This window comes from Macaca fascicularis, chromosome 1 (assembly GCF_037993035.2).
Source record: "Macaca fascicularis isolate 582-1 chromosome 1, T2T-MFA8v1.1".
NCBI classification, from domain to species: Eukaryota; Metazoa; Chordata; class Mammalia; order Primates; family Cercopithecidae; genus Macaca; species Macaca fascicularis.
The window spans coordinates 133,617,453-133,627,111 of NC_088375.1; the positions used below are offsets into that span (position 1 = coordinate 133,617,453).

Below are 9,659 nucleotides of genomic sequence, written 5' to 3' on the forward strand. Positions count from 1 at the left end.
TCACATTGAGGCTGATTGATGCAGGGTGTACTTTCCAGAGCCTCCTGGCAGCCAGCTTCCAGCTCAAAGGCATTGGTGCAGATTGCAGGGCAGGAAAAAGAGAGAATCCAGGGCATTTTCCCCTTCCTTCTTTGCTCCAAAAACCTTCTCAAGTGAGCCTCACTGTAGTGGCTCCCTCTCCAGCCTCCCAGTGGACCAGGCCTCCATGTTCCAGTTGCTGCCAGTTGGCCTTGGCTTCCAGGCTCTGATAATGTCACTTCCTCACTTCATTCCTCCATCATTAAGAACAGTAGGGGCTTTCTGCTTTGCTAATCTCTAGGATATCTCTCCATCCTCTATGGCTCTTGACTCTTCTATGAATTCCTTCTTAAATTTCCTCCTTTGCATTTTACCGGTCAGTGACATCAAATGTTTATGCTTAAACATATCACTGGCTAGGGGAAAGGAATTGACACAATTGGCTTACATCTGTTCCCACTCATCCTCCGGGACTAGGGAATTCCTCATGAAGCTGTTAGTTGCTGCTATGGTCTGAATGTTTGTATCCCCTAAAAATTCATATGTTAAAATCCTAACCCCCAGGGTGATAGTATTAGGAGATGAGCCCTTAGAGAGGTGAGTAAATCCTAAGGGCTGAGCCCTTATGAATGGGATTAGTTGACTTTATAAAGAGAACCCAGAGAGACCCTTGATTCTTCTACCACGTGAGAATACAGGGAGAAGGCACCGTCTAGGTACCAGAAAGTGGGCCCTCACCAAACAATCTGCTGGTTCCTTGATCTTGGACTTCCCGACCTTCAAACCTGTGAGGAATAAATTTCTGTTGTTTATAACCTACCCAGCTTATGGTATTTTACTATAGCAACCTGAAAAGCCAAGACAGTTTCCCAGTGTTCATTTCCCCATTTCACTTATTTATCCCGAACAGATAGTTTCACTATTTCTCAATCCAAAAAGGAAAAAGATAAAGATACCCACTCAGTTTATGTCTCTACATATTTGGATGTGTTAGTAAGTATTCCGAGAACTTTTTCTACTCACTGAAAGGTTTCTGGGGGTGGTAGTGAGGTTAGAAACTGCTGTGCTTTTGTATTTTGCTCAAGAATTTTATCTTTCTTTCTCTTGGTTGTCATTTTTTGAAATGTATTTCAGTAGGGTACACTCTGATTGTTGTAAGTGGAAAATATGCTATATTTAAAATGCTTTTTCTCATTTTGTATTGGGAAAGATACATTCTATGAGGAAGTTTATATTGACCATCTTAGTGCAGACATCAAATGATATTTACACAAAATTTAATAATAGACAACAGTAAACTATATTGTGTAGGGATGCATTGTTAAGCGGTGAAACTATTAAAAAATCAGGTAATTGAATACTCTCAATGTTAGGATGGTAGTTACTCTTGTGGGAAGAGGCCGTTGTGCTCTGGAAGGAACACAAACTAGGAGTGCTTCTGGGAGTTGACAGTGTTCTATTTCTCGATTAGATGGGAAACGCACGATCTTTGCTTTATGATTATTTGCTAAACTCTTCATATGTGTTTTATATATTTTTCCCATATGTGTTATATTTCACAATTGAAAAAAGATTTAAAAATTAATAGTAGCTGCACACTGTAGGACATTATTCCTTAAAAGAAATCAGATTGGCTGAGGGCAGTGGTGGCTCACACCTGTAATCCCAGCACTTTGGGAGGCCGAGGTGGGTGGATCACAAGGTCAACAGATCAACAACATTGTGAAACCCCATCTCTACTAAAAATACAAAAATTAGTTGGACGTGGTGGCACATGCCTGTAATCCCAGCTACTCGGGAAGCTGAGGCAGGAGAATCGCTTGAACCCAGGAGGTGGAGGTTGCAGTGAGCTGAGATCGTGCCACTGCACTCCAGCATGGTGACCGAGTGAGACTCCATCTAAAAAAAAAAAAAAAAAAAAAAAAAAAAAGGTCAGATTATGCTGCTCACATACTTAGCAGTTTCTAATAATCTTCCAGTCTAGTTAGAATCAGATCCAACCTGCTCGCTGTGGACCCCAAAACTCTACAAGATCTGGAGCCCACCCAACTCCCCAACTTCTCTCCTATATCTCACCCCTTGTTCTCTAAGCCCCTCTCACACTCGCCTTAAATTCCTCAAAGACATCAAACTCAGGCCCACTTCAAGGTTCTTGTATAATACTGTCTCCTCTGCTTAGTATATATTTTTTCTAAGCTCTTCACAAAGCTTGTGCTACCTCAAATGTTATATTCACCTCCCAGTTTAACATCACTCAGACGCCTTCCCTTAATATATGATTTATGTTAATATTCCTCTCTCTACCATAGTGGTAAGTGTATGACATCCTATGTAGAATATTCTACATCCTATTGTACACAGGATGTCATATATTATCTTGCAACTATATTTTTCATGGGTTCACTCGTTTATTGACACCCTTAGAATATAAACTCCACAAGAGCAGGAAAAGTTTCTGTCTTGTGTATTGTTTTTATCTTCAGCACCAAAAAGTGTACTGGGCACATGGTAGGTGATTGTTGAATATTTGCTGAATACATGATGTTTCTGCAAAACAGTCTCTGCCTGCGAATGTAAGCTATCTTTTCTTTTTTTTTTTTTTTTTTTTTTTTTTTTTTTTGTTGAGACAGAGTCTCGCTCTGCCGCCCAGGCTGGAGTGCAGTGGCCGGATCTCAGCTCACTGCAAGCTCCGCCTCCCGGGTTCACGCCATTCTCCTGCCTCAGCCTCCCGAGTAGCTGAGACTACAGGCGCCCGCCACCTCGCCCGGCTAGTTTTTTGTATTTTTAAAGTAGAGACGGGGTTTCACCATGTCAGCCAGGATGGTCTCGATCTCCTGACCTCGTGATCCGCCCGTCTCAGCCTCCCAAAGTGCTGGGATTACAGGCTTGAGCCACCGCGCCCGGCAAGCTATCTTTTCTTAAGGTGTCTCCCTCTGAGGCACCTAGTATGTCTCCTCAGTGGGTTTAAATCAGGGTTCAAGCAGTTCCCACAGGGCCAAGGCAAATAACATAAGTGAGTGAAGGAAAGGATGGTGGTGGAAACGAAGAGAACTGGAGAACGTGAAATCCCTCTAAGGCTGCAGCCTCTACTCAGCTCTGGCTTCTTGTGCCCAGGTGAAAACAGCAGCCCAGTGTGGCTATGTCTTCTAATTTTCAAGAGAAGTCAGAAATCCAGGTATCTATGTGAAATGTGCCAAATTATTAAACGTTGGTTCAAGTTTTTAAAAAAATCAACAAGAACCTAGTAAAACATATCTGTGGACCTAATTTATCTCTGAGGTGTCTGGTTTGAGATCTGGTTTAAGAAGTTGGAAAGAAATGGTCAGTCATAAACTTCCGCTGGGGCAAAGAAGTCTGGAGTCTTATCAGACTGAATAGAGGGAAGGGAAAGAAGAAAATAAGGGTAAAATAAAACTTAGATTGGCATCTCAATATTATACTACCAAGGGGTTTTTCAGAGTGATATTCTTTGGGACTTTTTGGTTACATCAAGGTCGTAAGATGGGTTTTAAAACAAAGAGCAAGGAGATAGAATTTTATTTGGCTTTTATGAATAAAATAAGACCAAAATTGTATTGAAGAAGAGAGTGTTGATGATAATAATAGAGGGACTCCTTCTTTATAACGCCTGTCATTGATACTTTAGGGTAAAAGGAGCTCATGTGACAAGGAGCAGAAATCTATTACAGACAACCTATGGAAGCACTTAAAGTAGGCAAAGAAAAGAGGATAGGAATTGGGTTGACTTTGATTTAGAGATATATGCACACATAAACTGGAGTAGCTTGCAAGGGAAAACTGGTCAAATAATGGTATCATTCAAGAAAAACCTTTACTCTTTTTGACCAGTTACTATTTTGATTAATTAGTAAAGTCTTGTTCTGTACGTTTAGGTACAAACTGTATCTATTCTATGAATATCAAATATGATTCTACTTTGTATATTATCAAGCAGAATAAGACTAATTATCTACTAGGACTATCAGTTCCCATGGGAAAGAGAAATAGACCTATTTATCAAAAACCTGAAGCTTTAATAGAAGTTCTAAATAAACATCAAATCTTCCTGATAATGAATGCAAGAAATTACAGCCCTACTTATAGTAGCAGGTCCTGAGATTGCTTTCTAGTTAACAGATGACTAGAAATACTTTCATTTGATGGCAAAAAGTGCCTGACACAGCCAAACCTACAGTCCAAACATAACCAGGAAGATTTGATCTTAGTGATGCCTCAACAATATAAACACTGACAATAAAATTTGAACATTAGAGGAGGAAATTTACATTAAAACTCAATGGGTAAGAACCAGAATAAAAACAGGAAAGAAGGGAGTATCAGAAAGGGAGGAACACTGCTAGTTATGGTGTAGAAAGAGGTTGTGGGAGGGGAAGGGAAAAGGAATAGCAACATAAAAAACAGTAACAGCAAAAATGAGAACAAAAAGAAACAAAAATAGAAAGGAAGCCATAAGAAAGGAAAATAAAAGGCAAGAGGAACAAGGTAGGAAGAGTTATAAGGTAGCAGGAAAATGTTTGACCTCAGATCTGGGAAGTCTCATAAATTTTGCAAAGAGGCATATAGTTGGAGAAACAGGAGGACCCTCTGCAGAATGTGTAGTTAGAACAAAGTTTTTCTTCTAAAAAGTTGTTTTTCTCATCATCTAAGCTAACTTCTGAGTTCCGCTGCCTCTTTTACCTTGATTTCTATTCCCAATAACAAACCTTTTGAGTTGGCAGGCAACTAAGAAGCAATTGATAGTAGATTTGGGTACCCAGACTTTCAATTTTCTAAGTTCAGCTTCTGCAACTTAGAGGACTTTTCTTAAGGGAGAGTCCAATTTGTGTGACAAAGAACTTTCTGAAATTGCCCTTAAAATATCTTCCATTGGGAAGCACTGGCCCCCACTGCACTTTGGACCATAGGGTCACTGGAGTACAACAAAAACCCATTAATTATAGTCTCAAACATCCACTCCTTAAAATCTTTCTTATTTTATCCTGCATTGCTAATATGACATTTAAATGCATCTTTTGACAGATTCTAGATGGTACTTTACTGTGTGTTTTACTCTCCACAGGGCACCGAGCAGGCCACATAACCATAAATATGAACTAAAATTTTGATCAGTGCGTATGGAAAACTTAAATGTAATACAAGAAATCACACAAAAAAACCATATAGAAGACTATTGTAATTATAAAGCAAGTTTCAAAAGAAGAAATATATGATTTACTTTACAATATACTTCTATGAATCTTATTTTCATTTTTATTTTTTATTTTTTGGAAACAGAATCTTGCTCTGTCACCCAGGCTGGAATACAGTGGCACGATCTTGGATCAACCTCTGCCTCCTGGGTTCAAGAGATTCTCATGCTTGATTCTGGGTTCAACCTCTGCCTCCTGGGTTCAAGCGATTCTCCCGAGTCACTGGGATTACAGGCATGTACTACCATGCCCGGCTAATTTTTGTATTTGTAGTAGACATGGGGTTTCACCATGTTGGTGAGGTTGGTCTCAAACTCCTGAACTGAAGTGATCTGTCTGCCTTGGTCTCCCAAAGTGCTGGGATTACAGGAATAATATACTTATAAATTGCCAAATTAATAAATGTTTATTGAAAAAACAAATCTGAGTGATTCAGAGGATCTACCATACCAGAACTGTCAACAGTTCTATGCAGGTATAAACATGCATATCTCAAGTCACTCTACTAGCCCCACACCCTGTCCCGTCTCTAAAGGCTGACCTCTCACCAGCATATGTAGAGGAAGAAGAGATTTTCCTTAATGAAGGTTTTTTTAGAGAAACATCTAGTCAGCAGAGTATCTTAATGTCTTGTGCTCCTCCTTGGAACACATTCATGTGACTGCTGGTCACACTCTGGGGCCCTTAGATAACCTTCAACAGGATCCTCGTTAACCTCCATACAGGAGCCACACAGGCACTCATGTGGAGTAGGCTACATGTCCCTCTTCCCCTGTCTCCTTGTCCTCCACAGCACTACCACAAAGGTTGTAGATGGTATTGAAGTGGTGATACTATAATGCTAAATACAACTTTTCCTAAGGTTTAGGGAAAACAGCAACCAGGTAGTCAAAACCTTCAGAGGAACTCTGTTCACCTGCAAGACTCAGTTCCTAACCTGCTCCCCTTAACTTCATATTTTACCTCCCTTAAAAATACTTTCTTATATCCTCCACCACGGAATTCTCATTTTTTAAAATAAGGAAAATGCCATAGTCATACAATTTAGTTATTCATCTTAGGGTAATGCTTTCTGGGAAGCCATAGAAGGACAATCAGGGACAGTTGTTAACACGCAAAGTCCCACACAACAAGCCAGGTGGAGAGGGAGTAGCTGGGCACTCCAAATTTAGCCCTTTCAAGATTTTCCTTACCAATGTAAATTAAGGATGTCTGTTTATTTGTATGAATTCTCATTAACAAAGGGTCATATCATGATTTAGGTTTAGATAAGTTGATTACAGACTAATAGGGAAAGTTTCACATTAAGTATTTAGCCAAACATACACACACATACACACACACACACACACACACACACACACACACACACAGAGGCATACACATGCATTCCAAGTAAAATATGATTCACAGAGACTGTACAGTGTGAACCATCCAGAAGAAATAGAAGAATAGTCTTAACTGTCTCAAAATTTGCAAAGTGTATTTTTCACTTTGGAGTTAGTAATTTACATTATTTTACAGTACAAAGTTCATTGCTTTCCTTCATTCTCAAATCCCTTTAATTCTCAAACTCTTTCAAAATTGGGCTCCTTCAGCTGGGAAATAAAAATAAAACTCTAAGCCCCAAACTGAATGGACTCCTTCTTGGCTAAGGGGCCATAGAGAAACCTGAAAAACAGAGTTCCCAGCAGGTCAGACAAGTCTCCCCTGTTATACCCTCTCCCTCTTTAACCACTATTAGACTTTCTTTCCTCAGCATTAAACGGAAACCAACCCTTTCAAAAGACTTTCGTTACTGCTGATTCCAACCAACTGCCTGATGCTGCAGCCATATTCTCCTCCCTTTTTGTGGTTTTAACACAACTGACCAGCATTCCTTCCTGATAAGAGACCGCCAACCACAGAACAGTTCTGGCCAATCCATGGAGCTGTGCATAGGAAACCTATGTCTTTCGTTTCACCTTTGACATAGCCTAATTTTAACACATTTAAATGTTAAGTCTGCACTTCAAAGTGAACATAAGATATATACAACATGCATGTTTGCTTACTATCACGCAGGATCCCCTTCATGAATATTCATAGCTTCTCCCATTACCTGTTGAGTATGTATGCTTGGACAACCCATTCAGCATAAATTTTTGTCTCACCCTTTCTCCTTGGAAGGGCCTGCTTTCATTTTCTACTAGAGGCTACACTGCAGGCTCTAATCCTTTGTTAGAAATAAAGCTATCCATTCCAAATTTGTAGATCTCATGATTTTTAAGCCGGCAATACCTATGGGGAAAAGAAAGGGACCCAGTGAAGAGCAAAATCTCACTTAAAGGCAGTGCCTTTCTATGCAATTAAAAATTAATTTGGTGTATAATAATTCAGTTAAATTCTTAGTTAAGAATTTTCTATTTGAGGAAGGTAAAAAGACTAACTTTATTCTTCCATTTACAGCTACACTCATTGATAAGTAATGTTCTGTTTTGCTAAGTGATTAACAGAGTACACATTCTACAAATTGTTGGGATATGTATTTGAGGAAAAAAATGAAACAGGGTTAATATTCTTGACAAAAAGAACTCTTACAAAATTATAAGAAAGAGGGTTTCTAATAGCTAAATGGGCAAAAGACCAATATTATTTTAAACAGAAAACTAAGTAAAATAGAAATATCTGTATGTTATAAATACATATCAAAATAAAGTAACACGACATCCCTGCTATCCAGTATATTTGCAAAACTTTTTTTGTGATAGTACTGATGACAATGTGTTGAGTACACATCCAATCTTGTTAGAAGTATAATTTAGTAGGATCGATTTGAAATGTAGTTCAGCAGTATGTAACAAGATGCTCTTTTTCAGTATTTTAATTTATTAATATCTTCTAAGTAAATAATCAAAACTATTCATAAAATCTGTTCCTAAAAATACTTTTTTCAATATTATTTAGACTATCTAAAATTGAGAGCCAAACTGTCAAATTTTAGGGGACAATGCAGCTATATTATGGCATATATATGCCGTGAAGAATTATGTGGTCCTAAAAATGTTTATGGAACTTCTTATTACCAACATAGGTCAGGAAATATGATATAATGCATAGTGAAAGTTTGAGATATTAGTGTATTTTAACATAAGGATGTATGGATTCATACATAAGGATGTATGGATTGATAAATAAACAATAACAGTGGTTCATTCTAGTTTTTTGGGAGTCGAAGACTCAGTACTATGTTTGCTCTTTGTTGCTTTATCCAAATTTTTCTATAATGGCCACTGTATTAGTCAGGGTTCTTTAGAGGGACAGAACTAATGGAATATATACATATATATATATATATATAAAATGATATATATAGTCCATTAGTTATGGATATATATGGGAGTTTATTAAGCATTATTAAGTAAAGTATTATTAAGTATTAACTCACATGATCACAAGGTCCCACAGTAGGCCGTCTGCAGTTTGAGAAGCAAGGAGAGCCAGTCCAGGTTCCAAAACTGAAGAACATGGAGTCCGATGTTCAAGGACAGGAAGCATCCAGCATGGGAGAAAGATGTAGTCTGGGATGCTAGGCCCCTCTCTCCTTTTCACGTTTTTCTGCCTGCTTATATTCTAGCCGAGCTGGCAGCTGAGTGGATTGTGCCAACCAAGATTAAGGGTGAGTCTGCCTTTCCCAGCCCCCTGATTCAAATGTTAATCTCCTTTGGCAACACCTTCAGGGACACATTCAGGATCAATACTTTGTATCTTTCAATCCAATCAAGTTGACACTCAGTGTTAGCCATCACAATTACTTTTATCATCAGAAAAATAAACATTTATATTTCAAAACTGTCAATAGAGTTAATATGTTGGATATAGACAAAATATCAATGACAGAGAGAAAAAGGTGAAATTAGAACCTGATCTAAGAGCTTTCTAACTCTAAAGTCAGTGCGTTTTCAACACATAGAAACTATTATTTGAAATCTTATTCTCTCTTGGAATAAACCACGTAAGTTTCACCTGTATGCCCACTGAGACATCTCGGAGTGAGAGTTTCTAAGTTCAATTACCTGCATGGAGAAAAAGACTATCCTCTATACTTTTGTTATAGTTTACTCAGAAAAATATATTACCATCAAAGTTACAATGAATTAGGAACTTATATTTAGAAAAGTATCTGATACAATAGTGTGCTTGTCTTTCTAATGTTAATTGTAATCTAGTGCTTCCCTTTCTAATGTTAATTAACGCTGATATGTATATTCTCAAGTACATCAATAAAAAGCAATTCACATCCTCAGATCATTTTTAAATGATAAGCTAAATCCAAAACTATGTAAATGAAGTTAAATATGTCCCCTAAGAAGGGGCCTTATAATAATTCAGATTTAGATAAGTTGATTACAGATTCTTAAGTAACGCTTCCATGTTGAGTAGACAGGATAA

General features: G+C 38.1%; 1 long non-coding RNA gene across 1 annotated transcript; it reads right to left on the reverse strand.

Annotated features, from left to right (window-relative positions):
• Positions 1–1,781: 1,781 nt before the first annotated feature.
• LOC135968689 (uncharacterized) lies at positions 1,782–8,810 on the reverse strand. Its single transcript, XR_010583629.2, has 3 exons — positions 8,656–8,810; positions 7,382–7,508; positions 1,782–1,917 (listed from the first exon to the last, which is right to left on the reverse strand). It is a non-coding gene; the product is annotated as an uncharacterized lncRNA (long non-coding RNA).
• Between the last annotated feature and the right edge of the window lie 849 nt (positions 8,811–9,659).